This window comes from Netta rufina (genome assembly GCF_964035555.1).
Source record: "Netta rufina genome assembly, chromosome: 22".
Classification (NCBI taxonomy): domain Eukaryota; kingdom Metazoa; phylum Chordata; class Aves; order Anseriformes; family Anatidae; genus Netta; species Netta rufina.
The window spans coordinates 4590328-4614297 of NC_140146.1; the positions used below are offsets into that span (position 1 = coordinate 4590328).

General features: G+C 52.3%; 1 protein-coding gene across 5 annotated transcripts in view; it reads left to right on the forward strand.

The window, feature by feature from the left end:
• CASZ1 (castor zinc finger 1) overlaps nt 1-23970 on the forward strand; it is a 204861-nt gene that overhangs the window by 11523 nt on the left and 169368 nt on the right. For 3 of the 5 annotated variants that reach the window (XM_084300418.1, XM_084300423.1, XM_084300424.1), the window contains exon 1: nt 21047-21218. The exons of the other annotated variants lie outside the window; for them this stretch is intronic. The gene's annotated coding sequence lies outside the window, so the exon portion shown is untranslated. Of the gene's footprint in view, nt 1-21046; nt 21219-23970 lie in introns of those variants that run through there. 5 annotated transcript variants of the gene reach the window in all.

Genomic DNA, 23970 nt, shown 5'->3' on the forward strand with positions numbered 1-23970 from the left:
CCCTGAAGAGGAGTCTCCACGACTGGAGGGACTCACTGGAAGATGGGGCAACGAGGATTGATCGCCTCTCTCCTTCTGACTCCAGCCCCCCCACGTTGCCCCATGCCTTAGTACGCAGCGTTATCTCCTCTGTGCCTTTCCTACAGGTTCCCTTAGCAGTATCACACAGCTGCCAGCCCCCATCAGTGACCAGAAGTCCACTGACCACTGATTTAAGGCCCTGCAATCGCCTCCTGCTTTGCAGTGTTCAGCGTGGCTCTTGGCTCCCACCACCTGTGTCCTCTGTCTTACGTAGGCTTGAATCTTCTTTCTTTTCTCTTGCATTTTTCTCCCATTCCCTCATTTTTTTCAGCTCCTCCCTGTAGAAGATAGATCCAACTCCTTCGGGGAAAAGAAAGAATAGCAAGCTACGATGCAGAAACCCACCAGCTCAGCAGATTTCACTTGGTACTGTTTGGCATCTGATCCTGCCCGTATTTCTGTGAATCATTGTGCCATTCGTGATCAGAGCTCCAAATGAAACTCACCAGGAATTTTTATTACTCCAAGAACAGTGAAGTAATAGTCCCAACTACCAATCACTGGAGCTGCCAGGACAGGCTCCCAGGAGAGCACAGGGCAGCACCGCTCTAATTGTCCTTTTTTTTTTCCCTTTCCTTGACAGTAGGCAAGGAACCTCAGCCCCTTACAGCTCTCCCATCCTGTATTTTCTTCCAGAAACTCAGATCCTATAATTTCCATTGTCTGTGAAAAACGTGTTTAACTTTTGGAATCATGCTGCCTTTGTGGCTGGAAGTAGTTGCCGAATTGCTTTCTTAGAGTCCAATTGTTACAAATCATTAATAACATCCTCCAATAACCTCGTCGCTATCCCTAGATCTCGAAGCTTTGTGTGAAGGAGGTGAGGATCATTATTGCCATTGCACAATAATCGTTATTTTCACGGAGGCACTAAGAGGTGGGTTGCTGTGCCTTCCCAATTCTGGAGCCTCAGTCCTTGGGACCACGCTCCTCACAACAAAGCGATGGCAAAAGCTCTTCCCAGCCTGCAGGACCCAGACTTTACCAGGAGCCAGAGGCCGACACAGCAGAGGGCATCGAGGAACTTGCTGCGAGGAGCAGAGGAATGCTGGTTCAGGCAAGCCCACACTGGTACGGATGCCACGAGGAGCTCTGGTGTGTGGGGAGCTGCTACGGGCTGAGGCCCAGCCTCTTGCGGGTGGGACAGGAGGACAGGACCTTCTCGGGAGCAGCTGAGGAAGAGGCACAGGACAAGGAGCTGCTCTTTGGGTGACTTCTGGCACAGCACAGAGCCCCCCTGCGTGCCCACCGCCCCTTGGCTGGCAGACTTCACCTCCAGCACCTCTGGGTGCAGGTGCTGAGAGCAGTCGGCCGTGCCTGCGGTGCCCTGTTTCAGCTGCCCCTCCCGGAGGAATGCCCTTCACTCCGCACGCAGGGCTTTCTCTCGTCCCATCGAGAGTGGGCTCGGTGCCACTTTATACTTTGGAGGATCATTAGCAGAAATCATTAGCTATAATACAACCTCCCCCATAAATCTCCCCTGCACCTGGATCATTTGTCCATGCCTAATTTCCATCTCCCTAATTTTATGATTTGTCCCTCATTTGATGAGGGTTCCTTCCATTAATTGTGTAGTAAGTGCTTCCAGATAAAAGGGCTGAGGAGCTGACCCCATCTTGGAAAGACACGGTTTGGGCTTTTTTCCTGAAGGGTAGAGTCCCTCTGAAATATTCTTGCTTCCCTTTCAGAGGGCATCACTCCAAATCTTAAAGGCACCACAGCAGTCTCCCACAGGGAAAATGCCTCTTGCAGATAAATCCTGCTCGATGGAGGCGCTGCGAGGCAGATGAGAGCAAAAAAGCTGAAGCCCAAGGTGTCCTCTGCCACGTGGAGAAGTCTGGTGGGCACGGGCTGCGGAATTCAGTCCCGACCAAGGAGTAACCCCGGCTCTTCGCCCACCGTGCCCCTCCTCATTACCACACTTGCCCAGAAGCAGTTCTTTGTCCTCCCACAAAAAGAAAAATCTCCTCTGCTGAACTATTTGGTGTTGTGCTAGGCTGCAGCAAGATCCTTCGCCTGTGTGACAGCGGGCAGGGGGGAGCTTCCCGTCAGCAGAAGGGACTTTGCAGCAGGCCTGCAGAGCTTCCAGCTTTCTGCAGACCTTCTGGGTGGTCCTGAACAAGGCAGCGCTCTCAGTGCCTCCACTGCCATCTAAATAAGATGGTGATACTAGCAGTAGGGTGCCATGAGAGTTTAATTAATTAATTTGCAAACTCTGTGAGACCCTGGGATGAAATCCGTTGCATCAGCACAAAGCGGTGTTCAATCTGTGCTGCATACCCGGGACTGGGAGCATCCCAAAAGCACAGAAAAGCGAACCCAGAAGAGGTGCAGCACTCTCTGAGCACCTCGCAGAATAGCTGCTGCCTGGCTCCGACAAGCAGGAATTCTTCCAAATCAGAGCACTTGTCCTTGAACTTGCCTCACACTCTCGCTCAGTGTGAGGCAGCTGAACAGCTCGCACCGGGACAAACGCGACCCACTGGAGCTTCCCAAGCTGAATTTGACCCAGTGGATCTGCTCTGCTGTGCCGTGTGCCCTCCTCCCAGCCTGATCCTCCCCACCTTTTCCCATTCCTGTCCTGTGCTTGATGTGCTTGTTACATTTCAGGGGGAAGGCTCGAGCCAAAATTGAAGCAGGGAGCACAGGAGCTACCACCGAGCCACCCGGCCTGCGAGTGGTCCAGGAAGCTGGGGGGGATTCTCAGCTCCTCTCTCACTGACTCGCCTGTCCCTGGAGGTTGGTACAGCCGTGAGGATCTGTGAGGTTCTTGCCCTGGTGCTCTTTTCTCCTGAGTTTCGGAGTTTCTGCCTGCTGCAGGGGTAGCACAAATTCAGAAGAAGGGCGTAGGAGAGGAGGGAGGCGCAGTGCTGGAAGCAGCTTGCACATTTTACAGGTAACATTATCTTTTATTGGCATCCTAAAAAGAATGTCAGGCACTAGAGTGTTTTTTTTTTTTTTTTTTTAATTTCTGCTTCACTGCCATTCCGCTGCAGGATTTTTATCACATCCGTGATGCCAGCAGAGGCAGGCAGTGCTCAATGACACAACTGGCCATTCACAAGATTTCTGGAGGCCTTTTGTCACATCCTCTGGAGCAAGCTGTGAAGGTCTCGGTATCATTTCTCTCTAAAGCTGAAAATACTCTGCGACTGAACGAGGCACAGGGCTCTGTGCTAGGCAGCCCAACCAGCGCTGAGGCTGTCCCATTGCTTTACAAGTGGGACCAACCCTTGCAGTAGTTTATTGAGGCAGGTTTCCAGCAGTCCCCCAGGCCATGGAGGGTTCCTGCTCTCTCTGGCAGTCAGCAGACATTGCTGGTGATGCCTGGGCCTGGAGGAGCATGTCCCTGGCTGAGCGTCTCTGGGCCCAGGTAGCTCTTCTCATGGACACTTTCCATGTGCCACTTGTCATGGCTTCTCATTTTCACAGCAGCCGAGTTCTCTCTGGTCAAAGTTTGTGGGAAGAGAAGACCTTGCAGACCAGCAGCAGCAGCTCTGGTGCCAGCAGGCCGGCCTTGCAGCCTGCCTTCTCCTTGCTTCCAGCCTGCTGGTTTGCCCAACTGCTTCCCTGGCAGTAGGCAATAAAAATAGAAGTGTGACTGCTCTCTGTGCCAAACCCATGGAAGAGTAAGGACGGCTGTGCTGCTGCACAGAAAGCAGGAGTGCGAGAGACCAGGTTTTGGATGGCTGGGCTGTTTCAGGGGAGAACAGGAGAAGACTGAGCACTGGGACTGCTAGAGAGAGTAGGCTGCTGGAGCACTGTCAGCTCAGCCCTCCAGAGCAGCAGGCACGTGTTTTAGGGCCCCTGGGGGTTTGCAGAGCCCTGTGTGACAGCGGGGCCGCCTCGGTGGCTGTCCCTCCCGTGGCCATCACGCCAGCCCCGAGGCCGCCTGTGCTGGGAGCCCTCCAGGGGCAGATTTTTGCTGTGGGACTTGTGCTGCCCCTCGGAGCCCAGCAGCAGCTGCAGGGAGCCGGCAGCTGAGGTTGTTGGGGGTGGATGGAGGGGGTGGGACAGGGCTCTGGGTTCTCATCCTGAGTTTTGCAGTTGCTGTCAGTCCCTGCAGAGGCCTCTCCTCTCTTCTCACCGAGGAGAGCAGCAACCAGCACTGCGCACCTGCCCTGTGTTCCCTCAGCCTTGCAACCTTCTCCTCCTGCACGGAGCCATGCAGTAAGTGCTGACGTGTCCCCTATGGCCAACGCGATGGCATGAGAAGGAAGCTTTGTCTTGGCTACCTTAGCATCTCCCGGGGCCCATTCCTTCCAAATTCAGGTGTCCCGGATATCAGTGACGGCAGATAGAGAGGCAGCTGGATGCACACACTCATGTGCATCTTTTACTTGTGCCAGTCTTCAAACAAACCAGGAAAAGGCACGTGAGGTGGTGTGAGCTGGCAAAGCACTGCCTGGGCTTGCTCCCACCTGAGGGAGGGTCTCAACCCCAGTGCTCCTCCTCCTTGTTGCATTTCTGAGGAATAATTTCTGCTAACTTCCTTCCCTAGATTTCTTTTGCCAGAATTATGCTTTTATGAGCTGACATGAAATTTTGGTAAATGCCATTGAAATTCACAGAGCACTGAATTCGGAGCCTTGTGGCGATAAGCAAGATATAACTGATTGTACTGATTCACTGCGTTCTCCGAGAAGGTGACACGGGTCAGAGTTAAAGCACAGAGAGTGGGAAGCCCGCTGTTCGGCTGCGTGGTTTCAAGGTGAGGTACGCAGCAGCACACCTGGCCTGCAGCAGAGGCAACTGGAAAGCCAGCCTCTCTGGAAGGGCTGAAATCATTGTTTTCCCTTGCAAGGAGGGACACTAAATTAGCTAATGACTAGAGCAGGATCTAGGAAAGGATTTCTGAGTTCCTCACCCTGCTGTCCCACTGCTTTGCTGCACGGACGGAGGGAAAGCATTTCCACACTCTTTTCCTCAGTTACCATACTTGTGAAGCAATGCTGTGCTTTATAGAAGAGTTTATTTTCAAGACATACACAGCGTGTCTGCATGCCATGGCACAATGACTGGGTGTCACACACAGCTGAGGGTACGGCCTCTGAACGTTTGCACTGAGCTGGGAGGTATCAGGCAGTGGCGAGCAGAGGAGCTCCCAGCACTGTTGGTAGCAGCGCCAAGGGTTTAGGCAGCTCCCACCTGCGGAATATCCAGCTGGGGTTGAAAACGGTGGAGAAAAACTGATCTCAGTTGTTTCTGGCAAACGAGGACAGAGTGTGTAGCTGTACAGTTCAGCTTTGGGAATTTACCTGAGTTGCTCTGAATCTCCTCTGGAGCGGTCTCCTTCCCTGCACTGTACTGGAGAGCTCTGGCTCCTCGGCTGGGTGCTCCGCAGGATCGCAAGCTAGGCATGTGGCTTAGCTGATGGAGATCCCGGGTGCACCCCAGCACACTTGAAGCAGGTAAAGGTGGCCGGCCACCAAACCTGCAGTGCGTGAGAGCCCAGCCACGCAGATCTGCCCCAGGGTCAGAGCAGGGCCTGATGGCAGCAGTGACATCCTGCAAAACTCTGCTCGGGTGCAAATCTCTGCACAGCTAGCGAACCTCGCCTCTCCGAAAGTGCTGCTAGGATCTGCTGCTGATCCAGGCTGCCTAGAAAGCTGGATCTGAAGGGACAGGAAAGTGCAAAAGTAAGGGCTTTTGTTTTTTTAGGTAGTCTGATTTTTAACTATGTAAATTCACAGGGCTGTATTCTGATGATTCAAACACCCTGGGTATGGAACAAACACTGGAATTCCTTTCCAAAAGTATTTCCAACCCACTCAGCATTGAGAGGTCTGATCTTCCTTTTGCAGTTACCGTACTGTGCCGGCATATTATGGTCTGGCTGTCGTCTGGATGTGTGTGTACGTGTGTGCACGCGTGCACGTGAGGAGTGCTACTGCAAGTGCAGAAAAATGTGGAAATGGGAATGTGTGGAAACGCCTGTGAGTGGGAACACGTGCAAGAGGCTCTCTGTGTGTGACAGAGGGCACGTGCGTGCCTACAGGCTTGTGCTCATGTGGGAGTGTGCATGTGTGGGAGCGTGTGCACGTATGTAATTTTGTGCCTGTGTGGGAGAGAGGAAGGGAAAGCATGGTAAAGTTATTTGAACCTGTTTGAAGGTCGGGTCTCCCCAAGGTTATCTGCTTTTTTTCCCTTGAATCTGTAAAGTAATGGTATTCACACTCACTACTTGAGAAGTGTTTCTTTTTATAGCTCTTCCAGATGACAAATAATGCCTGTTTTTGAAGTCCTTTTTAAGTCATTGTTCCCTGGACGCAGATACCATGTTTGGGTGCAGGAGGGGAACGGAGCGCGGAGCTATTTCCCCTTTCTGTCTGCAGGGAGCTTTACTGGGACTAGTGAAATTCCAGCCAGGATCATCCAAGGGGCTGCAGCCTCCCAGCGTATGAGCTGATAGGACACCCTCTCCTTCAAGCCCCGTGACACGGGGCGACACAAGCGACCTCAGGCACCACGGCCCACCCGAAGTGGTTCTGGTCGGGACCACGGGGGCTGTAAAACCCAGCCGAAATCGGCGCTGGATTTCCTGGAGTAAGCCGCCCCGAGTCAGCCCATTGAGAATAAGCCAAATTCAGCCTGGGAGAGCGGACAGGTGTCTGGATCAGAGCCACCCCTTGTTGGGGGCTGGGGCTGGCTGCATTTTGCCCATCCTGAAGTATTTTGGGCGCTTGTTGCCCCCTGTGGGCAGTACAGATGTGTGGGCAGCACACCAAGTTCTCTGCCCCCAGCAGACGGGCGCCGTGCTGCAGGCACTCGATGACACCGTTCCCTCGCCCAGCCCTCGCTTTCCTAAAACCAGCCCCTTCTCCCTCACTTTCTCTTACTCCCAAGTGTCCTCTCACGCTGCCTGAGGACAGGGGTGTAGCAGGAAACCTCATTTTGTGCTGCTGGCCTGGGACAGACAGCTGGTGCACGCCACCGAGCACCTCGCTGCCCAGCCTGGGGCTTTGGGGCACTTGTCCCCAGTGGGCGCTGGGCTCGTCCCCATCTCCGGGGCCTGGCCACGGGTGTGCGGTGCTGCTGCAGGTGGGATAACCCAGCTGCTGCTCAGCGCCCGCCGTGCTGGCAGCTCGCTGTGCCCAGTGGCTGCGGTAGGAATTTTCGGTCAAATAAAATGAATGGGGCTTGTGGGGTTTGGGCCCAAGGGGATTGAAGGTCCCCATAAAGGCGTTGGGCTTCGTGCTGGGAAAAGCTCACAAAAATGGCTCGTGGGGAAAAACGAGGAGGGCGGTGGAGAGATAGGGAACGGAGAAGGGTCAGCAGGAATCGAGGATTAATCCAGAAGAGGGGAGGGAGAAAGCCTGGCTGAATGGGTAAACGGCCTGTGAGCAGGAAACGATATCTGACTTAATGTATTAGTCAGACAGAAAAATTAGATGGTGTAAACCGATCCTTCCTGCAAGGGGTGCTGAACTTTTTTGGTGACTTTAGAAGGCCATGTTTACAGTAACTTCAGCTCGTGACCAGGCTATAAAGGCAGGCTCTTTGGGACGGGGAGGAAGGAGTGTTTCATTAACGCACACACCTGCCTCCACGGGCAACCTGGCCTTGCAGTTACCAGGCTTTTTTATTGTAAGATTGTACTTTGTTTTTTAACATAGAAATATAAAATATGCGTGTGTATCGCTTATCAAAGATGATAACATTCACAGGTAAGGGAACATAAGTCCACTTTATAGCAATAAATTATCTTCCCCACCCTTTTGGACTGATTAGCAGCTGTGTCTCACCTCAGCTTTCTGGAGTTTTCCTTTTAATTTTTCACCTGAATTGTTTTCTCCATTTCAGCTGCACTCGCAGGGGGTGTTTGTATAAAAGCGCCTACAGGGATTTCTGATCGGTGTTCCCACTGAGCCCCTGAAATTACACAGTCAGTTGTGAGATGCTCGCCCTGAGCGTTGATTATCGCAGGGTTTAATTTTAAGAACAAGAGGCAAAGGTTATTTGAACGTGCACTAGATTTCTGTTCACCTGTGTGAAGCCCCCCCCCGTTTGCTCTGCTTTGCGCATTCATTGACGAAGCGAGTGTTAAATCTTCGGCAGGCTGAGGGTGAAACTGCGGAGCTCTTCACCAAAAGTCTGGATTTTAGAAGCTGTGTGCAGGGAGTGGTGCACGCCCGCTGGGGACAGCTCGGCACGCAGCACGAGGGAGCCCAAGACCCTGACAAAGCGTCGCAACCCGTGGAAAGGCAGCGCGTCTCCTACAGCACCAAGCCAAATTTATTGGTATTGGGGAGCGATTCAAGTCAAACTGCAGCTTAATAGGTAACTAGTAAAGTCGCTGCACTAATTACTGGTGCTGTTCCAGAGCAAAATGTGGCTGCGTGGTGGCGTTTATGTTGGTTCCAACAATTGTGCTCTCCTGTACGGCTGCAGTTGGTCAGGAGCACGCTCAGGTGCTGCCTTGCAGTTGAGGCGGGGTCGCTCATTAAACTGCAGTAATTCAGCTACCTGAGATAATTTGTACGTAACCTTAGCAAACAGGCAATCCCCAAACTTTTCCTGTAGCTTTTCAGGACACAGCCATAAAATCCACTTTTCCAAGTCCGTGAGCCTGTCGGGAACACAACTTCGTAATGGTCTCATAAAGAAACTGTTGAATAACAGAGGGACGGATAAGCAGAAACAAAACTCATGGTTTTCCCTTAAATCCACTGAAGGAAGTAGGCGTCCTGAGGGAGGTGTGTGCGAATCATGATCCAGGACTCCAGAATGTGAGCAGTCCCTGGAGACAAACTGACTCAGGAGTTACTCAGAGGTCTTTGGTACCACTGGGACCTTTCCAGCACTGGTGGCTAAGCGAGCGCTCAGCTCCGTGGCTGCTGTGTGCCTGCTGGAGCCAAGCGACACGCAGAGATGTCAGACACTTCCCGCTTTAAATGTCCTGTCTGGCTTCGGCTGTGTGAATGGCCCAGCCGTTCTGCATCCAAGGTTTATTCCCTGGTTCCTTTGCTCAGGTTTTGTACAAATGCAACCCGAGCACCCTCCCCAGTACCTGAAGTAGAGCAAGGACTGGGCACCGAGCCCAAGACCGCTCAGGAGACTTTATGGGAGCTTCTCCAGCACGTGGAAGGAGTGAGACAGAGCGGGGCTACCTGGGGCTCTGCTCCCACCTCTCCCAGGACTGAGGGCATCGCACAGAGGTCAGACCCAAGCAGGTCCCTGGGCGTGCTGAGCGTCCCTCCTTCCTCTTGGGAACAGGCGCTGGCAAACGCTCACCCGCGGCAGCGCGGTGACCTTTGTATTTCCGTAGGTATCGCAGGTACAGCGTGTTTGTGCTGTCGGAGCAGGAAGGAGAGCGCCCTGGCACCAGCCCAAAGCGCCCACAGGGAAAGCAGGAGCAGCTCCGGGCACCCCAGGGGCTGAGCGTGGGGCTGACAGCGGCCGGGTCCCTGGGGGAGCTGGGACCCCTTACCCCCAGCTCACCGGGCTTTCTGCCCAGCCACAGAGCCACCCTCTGGTTCCAGACACAAACCAGAACCAGGGTCCGGCGCTGTTCCCTCCACTGGCTGATTTCCTGCTTTGTTCAGAGGTGTTTTCACAGGGAAATTGAACCCTTGGTGCTCGTAGAGCCGGATTCCACTGGCAGAGCCGGGCGGCAGAAATGTGTGGCAAAGGCAGAATCTGGGGCTGGGAGCTGGGAGTGGGAGGGTGGCACGCACGCTTTCCTGGAGGATGATTTTCTGAAGGTGAGGAAGCTCTGCTGGTTTTGGTATCAGACTAGAGGACAAATGTTCCTTGCCTTTGATCTGTAGCCTGTTTCACCCTGTAGGATTTTCACAAGAGGATTTATCAGCCTGTGCGTTTGTTAAGTTGAAGGCGGAAAGGGAAAATAGTCCCTTCAGTCTTTGCTGCTGGAAATTGCTCTGTATGGAAACCCGGTACACAATGAGAAATAAATAAATTGAAACCCAGAGCTGAGAAATAAACAATCCCTGTGGGAATAGTGTGATCACAGGAAAATAAGAAGAACAATAAATTGCCCTTCTGTGAGGTTTCAGGGCTCTTAAAAACCAGCAGATCGGCCTCACAGCTCCTTCTGACCGTGGTGGTGATCTTTCCCCCCTGTTTTACAGATGAGGATGCCGAGGTGCAGAGTGGCCAAGCAGTACAAGTTGCAGTGTTTGGTGTGTCTGTACATAACAAACACCTCGTAGAGACACCTGAGCTAGCTTGGTATCAGAAGGGTGCAGCTGTAGTAGTGCAGGGATGTGTCTGGTATAATTTTCCACTGCTTGCAGGGCTTCTTTAGCAGTAGCTTGGGTATCTCTAACCAGCACCGTATTGTTCTGCGCCGTCATACTTGTAATCTGATTCATAGACTTCTCGCACCATTGTGATTTTCTGTCTGACCTCTTGCATAGCGTGGGCTGAGGAATCGTCCCAGGCTCTGCATTTTGCAGGCAGCAGAAAGCAGAAAGCAGAAAGCAGCCCTCCCAGGTGGGACAACGCGACATTTGCCACCTCTTGGCTCGGAGGTTTCAAGGTGCATTTTTCCAGATAAACCAATTCTGGGCTGATTGTATGATCTAGCTGCTGATGGATGCTTCTTGGCTTTATGGTGTTAAAAACGAGCAGGGGCTGCTTCTCCTGGAGGCAGGAATTTGGGAGAAATCTTCTAAAGGAGAGGGAAAGGAGAGTGGCCCCCAGCTGGAAGCGGGGGGTTCCCCTGGCTCCTCGGGACTGGCCTCTGGGGGTCACTGTAACTGCAGCCAAGGGGTTTGGCCAGGGCATTAACCAGGCTGCAAGGAAAGCCCAGTTTAAGGCTACGCTTCCAAAAGGTGGTGCAGGCCTGGCCTGGGCTCTTAAACTGGTTCTCTGCTTGCCCGAAGGTCACCATCTCAGCGGGGTTGCAGAGGGAGCCTTTCCGAAGCGCAGACGTGGACTGTGGAAGCAAGCAGGTCCTCCCGTGGTTGCAGAAGGAGGCCGTAAGCCTCTTAGAGGGCAGCGGTTTATAGGAAAAATAGCCATAAATACATCAGGCAATGGATTAGTAACGTGTGTGTGTGGGTGTAGTACATGTGCATACATATACATACAGGCGTGCAGACACACGCAGCGCCGTTTCTGCCAAGCGTATGCTAAGTGGTATCGCTGAAACAAACTGCCAGCAGAGGTAGGATCTTTTGGGTGAAAGTGTATATGTTTGAAAACACAGCGCTAGCAATACTTGCTTTGAACAGACCACTGGGTACAGACGGAATTCCACTGCCGAGGCTCGGCAGAGAGTGGCCTGAATCAGGCTGCGTGCAGGAGCTGGTGAAACGAGTCTGCGAGGCTGAATTTGTTGGGGAGCTGCTGCTAATTACACCGCATTGAAGGTTGTTTGCAGACTCAAGGCTAACCTAAAAAATCCGAAGCATATTAATTATCGCTACCTGCTGCAAAGCCCCTTTCCCTACGAGTTGGTTTCACAGTGCCCTGGGCAGGGGGAAGGAGGGAAATTTGCAGACACAGAGGGAGAAATTGCACTGGCTAAGAATCAGCACTTTAGGCTTCCTTGTTGCTTGGGAGCGGTGGCTTCCATTTTTGCCCACGGATCACAGCGAAATGCTGTTCTCACAGAAAAACTCTGCAGATTTCAAAGGGCGAGGAAGATCCTGTGCGTGCTAGAGGAGAGTGGCATGCAGAGATGTAACGCGGAGATACAATATTTAAAGAGAGTAATGAACAACTGTGGGCTTGATCCAAGCGTCTATTGAAACTGATTAGACTCCTTTCCCAGACTTCAATGGGATCGGGTCCTTGATATTTTCTAAAGACAGATATATATTTAAAATTATTTAAGAAAGTTAAGATGATAGAGAGATTGTCAACTTCCAGCAGCGGTGGTTAGATAGTGCAACACCATCCTCCTAAGAGATAGATGCTACATCAAGATGATCAGGGAATTATGTGCATAAAATAAATCCTCGGGCTTCAAGATAAGAACACACTGCAGTTTCTTGCCATATGGTTCAGACTAAAATTTCTTGCTAGCCCAGCTCAGATTCTCTTCCTTCTCCTTCCTGATATGCTCCAGCTGAGCTCAGCTATTCTTGGGCTGGTTCTAAGCGTATTAAGAAAAATGTGTGTCAGTGCCCACTGCAGCTTCTTTTCTGTGACCCCAGCGTCCCGGGGCTGCCCTGCGTGGCCGTGTCGCACTCTGGTGGCTTCGGGGGTCTCTGGCCGTGCCGGGGGTCTGCCTGCATGTGGCAAGGAGCAGGGCAGGGAGCTCGACCTGGAGAAAGCTTCGCCTCACCCCAGCTGTGCTCCTGCTGCCGTGGGAGGCGAGTGCTGGCTGCAGCAGGGAGCAGAGCACGGAGATCTCACGGGGAAGAAACGATGGGGAAAAAAGTCGTGGTTTGGGCCAAAGCAAAGAGGAACCTTCCCGTTCGGTCAGGATAGAGGCTTTTGATGAATTTTTGCAGCGGCTGTTTCACACGAGCGAGGGAGAAAGAGAGAGAGGGGAAAAAAGAGAAAGGGAAGGCAGTTAATTTGACTGAATAAAGATAAAAGAATGCAAGCACCGCCGAGTTTGCTGTTTCTCTGGACATTGTGTAATGCTGCGGAATCGGACGTGGCGCTCGGGCTCCTGCACAGAACTGCCCAGGGAGGGATCCAGCCTCGCTGCTGAGTGTTTTTCAGAGGAGACTTCCTCACCTCTTCTCCTCTCCACGAGGCATCCACTTTGAAAGCAAATTTGTGGCACTCTGGGCTTCCTAAATCAGAGCAGTTTGCCTTTGATCTGAGCAGTGAATTTCTGTTTTCACCCTGCCACAGGGAAATGCCAGGATGCCTGAGCGCAGCCCTGACACACGCTGTCCCTTACAGCCCGGCCGGTCTGGGACGACCCCAGGCGTTCCTCCCAAGTTATTTCAGCTTTTTGGGGTGGGACGGAGGGCTCCAGGTGCTTCATTCGGGAACAAAGGAGGGAAGGGAGCACTGCAGAGGTTGCAAGGCAGAGCAAAGCCCTTGGATTGCAGAAGGTCTGCGAGGTCCCACCAGGTCTGGATTGATTAGTATTCAGTATTTATAATATCTCCATAATGGTAAAACAAAAGAAAACAAGCCCAGAGAATGCATTTTTAATCATCAATCATTGCTCTTTGTTTGTCGTGAATGAGCGGCGAGGGGAAATAGTCTCCCATAATCACCTCCCTTCACATCGCCTGCCACACGGGCCTCAATGATGTGCTGAAAGGGAAATAAACAAACAAGCAGCAGATCTCCGACTAAATCCCAGGGACCTGGGTGCTACGTGGGTTATCACACCCGCAGACGGGGTCCTGCTGAAGATACAAGGTGGGGGATGGATGTGCAGAAGCAGGAGATGAAGTGAGCATGGGTGGAGCATTAAAAGCAGGACAGAAAGAAGGGCTGGGGGCTCAGAGGGGCAGCAGGTGGAGGAGGAAGGAGTGAGCAGTGGTGAAATAACCGGTGACCAAAACGCATGTAAGGACAGAGGCTTCACACGGGACGTGGGACATTGGGGTGGAAAGCTTGAAAACCCACCTAATCCAAAAGAATTTCAACCTTTGCAGTACCCGAGGATCACGTAACTTTAGGATTTCCACATGAAAAAAATGTGTGGTTTTTTTTTTTTTTTCAAGGATAGCATTCACACTAGAAAAAAAACACTGAAAAGCCCACAGTTTCTATTAAGAGCCCCAAACCCCATATCTTATCAGGAGCAGCACCACGCTGAACTTCTCCAATGGGATCCCCGCTTTGATCTCCCAGCAGTTCTCACAAGGCCTTTATTGTAGTCCCAAATGCCTCTTGGGAGGGAGGGAAACATTATAATTCTCCCTTAATAAGCGAGATAACAGGCTGCCGGGAGGGTAAGGCCCAAATTTCCTAAAGCAGGGCTGGTGACTCCACACCCACTCGCCGCGCTCAGCTGCATGTTCTCAGAGCCGGGAGCCCCGAGCCATCAGGACGGGCTGTAAGGAGCAGACACGCTACATCTGAACCCTATTGAAAAATAATAAAAAGGTAATGACTTTGTCATTACTGGACATGGGTTTGTCTGTTGGCGAGGGGGGAGGCAGGGGAGGTTTTCTGCGTTCAGGCTATAAATAACGTTGCCCATTATCCCGCGCAGTTCCCGTGCATTCCTTAGCCCCTGCTTCGCCTCCAGTGCTCTGGGCAGCCCATGGAGCCCCCCGTGACGTCCACCAGGCTGGCACACGCTGCGGGGAAAAAGGAAAGGGCCAAGCACGTTTGTGCCCATGCGCCAGCACCAGCAGGACCACAAAGACCCCGAGGAAGGCAGAGCTAAAGCAGTGGCCTCTTCTTGCCCGGGAGGTGGGTGTGGGGTGACCACACGGGAGCAAGTGTCAGCGCAGGGCACATATTGGAGGGATCACGTTTTTAGAAGAGCCCTTCGATGAAAGTGCCTCCCTTGATAAAAGCTCTCCGTGATGCTGAGATGGAGTGCCAGGGGGTGCCGGCTTGTGGTCGGCTCAACTTCACCCCCCTAAAGCAGCCACGGGGCTGTGTGGCAGCTCCACGAGCAGCTGGAAGTTGGTTGCAAAGCCTGGTGCTGGAGAAGTTTAAACCAATTAGTAAAAGGCCAGAATAAACCGTGGTGGCTCTGTCGTAACCAAAACCTGGGCACTCACCAGTGCTGCCTCTCCATTTGGTGGAAGACATGCAGAATTGCACATCTCGCTGGGTGGAGTTCCCTGGTGCAATGGGGACGGGAAAGTCCCGGAGAGCTGCTGGGCCCTGGGACCCACCTGGAAAATAGCAGCACTTAAACCAAAGGTGTGTTTGGGAGGCAGTGTCCTGAAATGTAGATGCCTACAAGGATATTTTTAAAACTGCATTTATATAACTAGCTTGATATAATTAAGGACTGATTTCAGCTCAAACAAAATAACTCCCTCTTGCACCCAAATTGGAGTCTCCACACTGAGAATTGCATCTGTTGAACTAAATTAGTCGGAAAATCAGGACAGCTTTATGCTGTAAACAGACGGAGAGCCGTGGAGGATATTCCAGTTCTGTGTCCAGCTCTGCCACTGATTCACTGTGTCCCTAGGCAAGACTCTTAAGTTTTCCCATCTATAAAGTGCAATAAAACCTGTGTAGGTGCCAGGTGATGTAGTGCTTAATTAATTAGTAAATTAATATAATGAACTCTAACTTGAAGGTCTGTATCAGCACAAATGAATTGTTAATATAAATTTTTATTATTTATTGCTATTTAGTTGATTATTTTCTAACACAGGCAGGCTATTACAAACATACAACTTCACACTTGAATTCCAGTTTTATTATTGTTGTTGCTTATTTATTATTGTTTTCTTCTACATTTATTTATTGTCTTTAGTAGCCTCCCTTAGGACTAAGCCCCAAAGCAGTGGATATTACCCAGGTGCACAGAACAGTGAACTCAATGGAAAATTTGGGGGCAGAACTGGGCTTAAATGCCAGATCCTTCTTGCTAAACGCCAGGACTTCTGCTTGAACCTTTATACAGATTTAAGGCAAATAAAGCAGATAAGAACGGATTCTAAACCAATTCTTATCTCCCCCACTGTATACCAGCCAAAAACCCGTCTTAGTCTGTACACCTATAATATGCCCCACGCAGTTTCAATATTTTTATTACATGCTTGCGTGCTGATAATTGTTATATATATTTCTAAACAAAAGTTGGAAGTTTCAAAACTCGGGGCCTGATCCTTTTCGATACAAGTCTTGCCCCACTGCTGCCGGTGAAGCAACGCCTGCTGCGCTCCGCGGCCGTGGCCCAGGGTACGAGGGGACCGCTCCGCTCCCTCTTCCTGCTGGTCTGCACGTGCAAAGCAATGGTTAGCTGCCTGGGAGAAAACGGCCCTTGACAAACCGTGGCCACAGGTTATTCTGTGACTGCTTGTGCCACTCTTGTGATAAAAGAATGAAGGCAGATCATGTTATGTCTGCGGCTGAAAAAATGCCTCCTCCTCCTGTGCAATGACTTTTCATTTTCCATTACGAAACTAAGCAAATCCACAAGATTTTTCTAGTGCATGTCTGGGTGATTTCTTCATTTTGCCAGCGAGCTGTGAAGCAAGAGGAGAAGTCCTGGGTAGCACCTTGGTGTGCTCTAGGCTTGGCAAAGGTTGCTTGGGATGCCTGCTGGCCGGGGGTCGTCCATTTGGGGTGGATAACTGGGTCCGGTTTGGTGGACCAGTCAGCCTAGAGCTTGGCCTCCTCTCTTACAGAGATTAAATGTCCCTTGGAGGAACTGACATGGCACAGAGGGCAATGTAAAGCGTGCCAGCTGCTCTGGGAGGTCAGGAACGAGGCATCGGGGCCTGAGGCTGTGTTGCCCCGTGCCTCAGAGCTCCAAGAGCCCCTTTGGTGCAGCCCTTCGTCTTCCCCTCTGCACAAAGCAGTGGCCACGTCGCAGCAGGGTGAGCTGAGGACAGTGTTTGAGCCTTCAGCGCCTAGTTCTGTGCTTTTGTCATTTTAATCCAGGCCCTTCTTGTGTTGTTTTAGCACCATTTTTCTTGTGTGAGGAATTTCATAAGGCTAAGAAAGTTTTCTCGGGCTGCACGTGGAAGGCTTAGCCAGGTGGGAGCGCGTCCTGGGGTTACCGCCTGGCCTCAGCGCTCAACCCACAAGAGCTCTGCTGTCCTCGATCCAAATACTCCCTTCTGTAGGGCTTGCACTACTCCTCACGCTCATATCTCACCGCTTCCCAGCAGTGCATGAAGGAACTTGACAGATCCTCGCTCTCTGTGTCCTTGCACCCCGTAGGCGATGGCGGCGTGCCTGCACAAGCTGCCGCCACCCCACCCGGGTGGAAACCAGAGGACCCCAAGCAGAAGGGGGGAACCGTTCTCAAAGCTGGGCTCGGGAGAGGAATTTCAGGATTTAGCGGCGAGTTTTGGGCAGCTGACATAGAGGACAGTCTAATAATGAGTTTGGATGTTATTATTGCTAATTGCTGAATGATAAATAGCAAGAGAGGTGTCCTACAATTTCAGTCCATGGAAATTTATTTGAAATATGTAGTTCAATACAACCAATGTGTTATGGGCAGGCAGCTTGCAGTGAGCAGGATGTCCTCTCCCCAAGGGCAGCAGCTGATGGTGTAGCTGCGTGATACGGTAACCGAAGAAAGACTGGGAATACACGAAACCTTTTTGGAGACGGAGGGGCATGTGGAGTCTGGGCTGCCAACGGTCTTGTGCAACCAAACTGTTTGTTTGTTAAATGTTCAGGCGAGCAGGAAATAGCAAAGGCAGGACCCATAGCTGTGTAAGGTCTGACTGGTTACAGTACGTACTGGTAAACTGGAAGGGGAAGGGAAGGATGGTAATTTCCACAATTCTTTTTTTTTTTTTCCCCCGTTGTTGTGTTGTATAGTCAAAAAAGAAAAGAGCAAAAATGAGAGATGTTTTGGTTAGAACTGAAAAGTCTTCAGTCCCAACGAGGCTGAAGTGGTCTGGTTTGAGTCAGACCCTGAGCAGTGGGCAAGGAACCTCCCCTGGCAAGAAAGTGAGTCTGCGCTGAGCTGGCCCACTCCTCGCACACATCTCGCTCTGCTTCTGCTAGCAAAGGCGTGGCGGTGAATTTTCCACTTGGTGGAAATGCTTTTAAACCATTGCAGAGATGTGGGGAGAAAGAAAGTCATCTTCCAGTGGGCATCAGAGTGAATTTTGGTATGTCCAGAACTGGAAAAAGGCTCTTGAGGTTGCCTCCCCAGTGGCCATCTTGCTCCTTTCTTAGTCTTCCCGTGCTTCAGACCCACTTTTATGATAGATGCAGATGCCGGTGCTTATGGTTTGGGGGCAGTATTGACACAAGAACACAAAGGACTTCTGAGGGTGGTGCCTTATTACAACACTAAATTAGCTGGAGAGAGATTACTGCACCACTTAAAAGGAACTCCTGCAATGGTTAAATCTATACAACATTTTCATCCACTGTTCAACACGGAAGTAAAATTGCTTTGGGTTGATGACAGGAAGATGCTGCATAAATAGTTAAGTATGCATCATTTGCAATTTGCTAAATTATTTTATTTCTATCTAGACCGGGCTGTGCAAGGTGTCATTACCTCATGCTCTATCTGATGGAGGAGCCTTTGCTGGGAACTGCCATGGCCGGCACCAGCCCTGGGCTGCGCGGGGCTTTGCGCAAGCGAGCTTCGGAGAGCAGGGACAGAAAGGTCAAAAGACACCCGCAAAGCCGCCGAGCTGGGCTCCAAAACCAGTGTGGAGAGAGCTTTGGGGCAGGCTGTGCTTGGGCTTGAAGGTGTTTGAGGGGCAGTTGCGGGGTGCCGGAGCCCTGCTGCCTGCAGGGAGCGGCGAGCTCTTGGCGAGACGCGCGACCGCCGCAGCGCTCCGTCCTGTCCCCAGCCCCTCCTAACGAGGGCACGCCACGGCGCTCCAAAATGAGCCGACTTGCAAGCAGGAGGAAGACCATTCAGTCTGCGCTCAGCACCTCAGATGAGAGAAATGCAAAAAAGCGAAGGAGAGAAAATAATAAGAAGTAAATGCAATTAAAAATAACGATTCAGACTTAATTAAAGGGCCCTCTTCTCCCAACCCTTCATTCTTCAGGGATGCCTCATAAGGAGAAGAATCCATAGCTTAGGACCTGCTCTTTCATACTTTTCTACCAGAAGCTGGGACAGTTCCTTGCAGAGACTCATACTTTTTAGCCTGACAGTGTCTCTCCAGCATAAGAATTCAACAAGTTTGGTCTTTTAACTTCAGGACGCTGTAAGTACTCGCTGCAGTCACTCGAACAACCACACAGTTCTATTTACTTCAATTATCCCATTTTCATCCCTATTCTCCTGCTTTCTTACTGTGAGCAGGTAAAAATACAGAACCACGGCATGACAAATACCAAACAATATTCCAATAAACAAAAGCCCGGCTTCTGCAAAGACGCAGACGCTTCAGACGCTCCGAGCATTTCCCCAGAAGCGCGGCTCTCCGCTGTAAATTCAGCCTGCTTAGGAGCCTGGTCTTCGCAGGGACCTAAATATTTCACCGAGGAGATGTACATTGCTGAACTTGTCTGTTCAAAATTCATGAGTCAGACCCCCCGCCAGCTGCCCAATTACAGGATTTTCTCAAAAGCTGTTAAAAACCCATTTCTTTGGAAGGTTCCTACTTGTCCCCTGGCTTCTGGGGCTTTGGGGAGCACGAGGCCACATTTCCAAGCTCCCTTGTGTAAACACAGGCGCTAGAAACATGTCATTCCAGGGGCTGGGGATCAAAGCAGAACACCAAATATTGGAAGACTCACAATAAAAGCTCAAGAGCTGGCAGCGGTCCTGCAAACACTCATGTATATGAGTCACTTTTACTCACATGAGTCGTCACATCGAAATCAGAGGAATTAGACTATTATTATTAATTATTGTTATTATTTACGTGTGTGGCAATAGCACGTAGGAGCCGCGATCGCGGAGCCGGGCCCCATTGTGCAAGGCACCGGTAAATCCAGTGCAAAACCGTGGTTTCTGCCCCAAAGACCTTCCAGTGCAAGCATCTGACAAGAGACAACAGGTGGAGACAGACACAGGCAGGGAAGCGCACGGGAAGAGCGAGACGCTCCTGCGGGAGGCTGTGTGTGGGTGTGCTGACGCAGAGCTCCCTGCTCCCAGCGAGTGAAGTTGGTCGAGAGTTTACAGGTCTGCGGAGCTGGGGCCTGGGGCAGCCCCGATCCTGCAGGCCAGAGACGGGGGCAGCTGCCTTCAGCGGTGTGCAGCCCCAAGGAACGAAGCCGCGCGAAGGCGGCGGTGCCGGTGTGTGCCATGGGGTGCCAGTGGGTGCCATGGGGGTACCAGTGTGTGCCATGGGGTACTGGTGTGTGCCATGGGGTGCCAGTTGGTGCCATGGGGTACTGGTGTGTGCCATGGGGTACCGGTGTGTGCCATGGGGTGCCAGCATGTGCCATGGGGTACCAATGTGCCATAGGGTACTGATCTGTGCCATGGGGTACCAGTGTGCCATGGGATACTGGTGTGTGCCATAGGGTACTGGTGTGTGCCATGGGGTGCCAGTGGGTGCCATGGGGTGCCAGCGTGTGCCATGGGGTACCGGTGTGTGCCATGGGGTGCCAATGTGCCTTAGAGTACTGGTTTGTGCCATGGGGTGCCAGTGTGCTATGGGTTGCTGTTGGGTGCCATGGGGTACCTTTGTGTGCCATGGGGCACAGGTGTGTGCCATGGGGTACTGGTGGGTGCCTTAGGGTACTGGTGTGTGCCATGGGGTACCAGTGTGCCATGGGGTACTGGTAGGTGCCATAGGGGTACTGGTAGATGCCATGGGGTGCCGGTGTGTGCCATGGGGTGCCGGTGAGCCCCAACTCTTGTGCCCATGGGGCCCTCGCTGTGGATGCTGTGGCAGAGCCGCGACCCAACCTTCCCCCCCAGCCCTGCCGTGCAGCACTTGCAGCAGGACGGAGGACAGCGGAGAAGGAGCAGGCTGAACCCCAACCCCGTGCTGCCAGCTGGGGGCTGCGCTGCCTGCCCGCTGCCCGCTGCCCGCCCGGCTGCGCGCACCCAGCGGGGACCCCCCCGGTGCCGCTCCCGCAGCGCTCCCCGACTCGCGAAGTTCGCAGGGAAGCGGCCGGGAGCCGGGGGGGGGCTGCGAGCAGCGCGGGGCACGGGGACGAAACCGGGGCGAGCTGCGGGGGACCGGGGGGGGGGGGGCGCGGGGCCGAGCGCGGTTCCCGGGGGAGCTCCCGGGGCAGCCGCCCCCCGCCGCTCCCCGTGCCCCGGGCAGCGCGATCCGCTCCGGGTTTTGCGGCCGCCCCTCCCTTTCCCCGCCTGCCCTGCCCGGCTCCGCTCCGTGCCGGCTCCCCCCCCCCCTACCCCCCCCCCAGCCCCTCTCCGGGCGGGCCGGGCCGGAGCAGGAGCGGCGGCTGCGAGGAGCGAGGAGGGAGGGGAGAGGGGAGAAAGGGACGGGGGGGGGGGGGGGGGGAGCCCGAGTCCGCTCCGCGTTTTGCAGCGCGCCCCGCTCGCCCCCCCCAGGTAGCGCTCGGGGCCGGCGGAGCGGCGCGGGGAGGAAAAAATCCGGGATCAGGGCAAGTTTGGATGGCGCATGCGCCCTGCCGCCCGCATCCCAAACACACGCACATTGCCCCGCGCTGCACAACTCGCCGAAGCCGCCCCGGCGCAGGTAAGAGCCCGCACAGCCCCCCCGGCACCGCACGGCCCCCCCCCGGCACGGCACGGCCCGGCACGGCGCGGGCAGGTGGGCACCGCACGGGCTGGGGGGGCCCGGGGGGAAGCAGGGGGGGAACGGGGCGAGGGGCGGCGAGCGGGGAGCGGGGAGCGGGGGCGCCGGGCGCTGCCCCCCACGGCCCTGCCCGGCCCTGCCCTGCCCGGGGAAGTTTCCTCCGCGGGACCCCCGCAGCCCCCCGTCGGGCAGGGGCCGCGCGGTGCCCCCGTTGCGGCAGGTTATTTTTACCCGGTGGCATTTGCAGAATGCGCAGCTGATTTGCCGGCCGGAGCCAGGAAGTTTTTTCTCCCCCCCCCCCTCTCCCTCCATTCCCCTCGCTCCCCTTCCCCTCCCCTCTGCTCTCTCCCCCCCCTCTTCTCCCCTCCCCGGGGGTCCCGCCGGGTGCCGGGGGCTGCGCACAGGTGGCGGCACCGCCGGGACCCCCCCGGGCACCTGCGGGGAAACTTCGGGGGGTTCGCACCGCCACCCCCTGCCAGCCCCCTGCCAGCCCCCTGCCAGCCCCCTGCCCCGCTGCCATCCCCAGCTCCCCCCCCCCAGCTCCCCCGTCCCCAGTGCCGGCTGCGCCAGGTGCCCTAACCCTAAAAACCCTCAATTCCCCGCACAAAAAAAGGTAAAAAAGCAGCTTTGGGACTTCTTTCCAGGAGTCCTGCCGCTGCTTTCCGCCTCCCCTTTATTTATGTGCTGCTGCCACCTTGTTAGCTACCCGAAAGGTGGCTCGGAAGAGTTTATGGGGGAATATTGCTGAACTTCGGTAATCAAGTTTCCAGATCTTATGCCTCCTGTTTAATTTATTAGACTAGTTATTTATTCTGTTGATGATAATCTGTTGCTGGTTTCTATGGAGATGTTAAACTGATCTCTTTCAGAAATCAAACTCCATATGCACTAAAACGTTTAAAGGAGCAGTGTCCCCTTTTGTTGTCAGACTTTGTACCTTTTCGGTGCTTTTATTGGGCTCCCGTATATTCCGTATATTGAAGTCTGAAGTTGAGGCTTTGTGCGAGACAGAGCTTATTATGGCTAACAGAAAGTCAGGGCTTTGATCCTTTTTTTGCATCATCATTTAAAACAGATCATTTTTCCCCCCTCATCACACGAGATAGCAGAACCCTTTCAAGATCAAAGCGTCCAGCTAAAAACTATTGTTTAAAAAAAAATAGAAAAAGAGCCTGTTAAATTAGGGGGATGTTTCCTTAATCTGCTTATTTTGTTCTAAAGGTTTTTGTAGCGGTGAAAACAACAACAGCAGCAGCAGAAACTTGTGGCAACTATATTGTTATTTTTATACCTCCCAAGTCCTTTTAATGTTAAAATAAGTTCAAAGTCAAATATCACTAAAGATAAAGTGCTTGTTAGGGTGTTTTTATTACTTGGTTTCCGAATGTGGAAGGTCAGAATCCAGAAAGCAATCGCATTAGAGAAGGTTTTAATAGTCTTTGTCTCATCTTAATGAGAGAGAAATCTCAAAAACATTTTCCCCGCAACATTTATCAATTATTTTAGAGAAGTCTCCCTGCCTGTAGCTCACTTTCGGGTATTTGCTAACTTATCCATCGCCTTCTTACGTGCCATTCCCTGCGGTATCGCCTCGTACAAAGTAATCGAGGTGAGAGAAGGGAAAATTGTGGTGCTTAAAATTTGTACAACTCGGACTGGGCTGGTCAGGCTGACGGACCCAGCTGGGGTTTTTGCTCATCTTCTGGAGGAAAGTTGAAAGGTTTGCAGAGAAAATGCTACCAGCACGCTGCGTGCTTCACGTAGCAAAAAGCCCTTCTTGTACTTTCTCATGGTGCCTCTTCAGAAGGTTTCCCCTGCCTGAAACAGAGACGTTTCTCCTCTCGGTACGCTTCTGCACTCAGCTTAAAAATAAAGGAATAATCCCAGAGGAAATAGTGCGTGGAGCCCTTATAACTCAAATCTATTTGCGTGTGTGTTTGTGGATATATACATATATTTTACATATATATACGTGCATATGGAAAACACCTAGGTGGTTTATGAGCTGTCCATACCAGACTTTATCTGTTTTTTCCTCGTTAATTTTTCTCTTTTTTTTTTTTTTTTGTGATTCTGAGTGTGGTGGATCATTTAATTTATTTTTTTTTGTAAATCTTCTGTTTATTTGTTTGATTTGAATTGCAAACAGAATTGACTCTGTCAAGTAAAAAGAGGAGGGGGGAAAAAAGGAAACACTATGGCTTTAAACTCAGGAGTTTGCATATTCTCCTTGTATCTTTCCCCTTTGCTAATTATTGTGTTGTTTTCAGAGCAAATATGTCATATCCATGGCGACCAGGCAGGTTTATTGTCTTTCAGAAGCAATAGCTCACATAAGTAATTAATGACTTCTTTTTTTTTCCTCTGGCTTAGGTTAAACAGATCATTCAAGGAAAGTCATATCTCTCTCTCCCTCTCTCTCTCTCTCCTTTTTTTTTTTTTTTTTTTTTTAGCCCAGTGACATAAGAACATGAGTTAGAACAAGAAAATACTTTAACCAAGAAGTCAACAGCTTATTTTTCCTCATTTCTTTTTAAAAGCTCCAAGTGTCAGCTTTCCCCACACATGACGTTGTCATTCTCGCAGTTTCAGAGCGAAGCCTTGGTAGAGGGAAAAGCCACTGAAAGCTGGAGTTCAGTTGGTGGCTGTGCAGCTGAGCAGAGCGTGTGCGTGGCTCTGGGCGGACATGTGT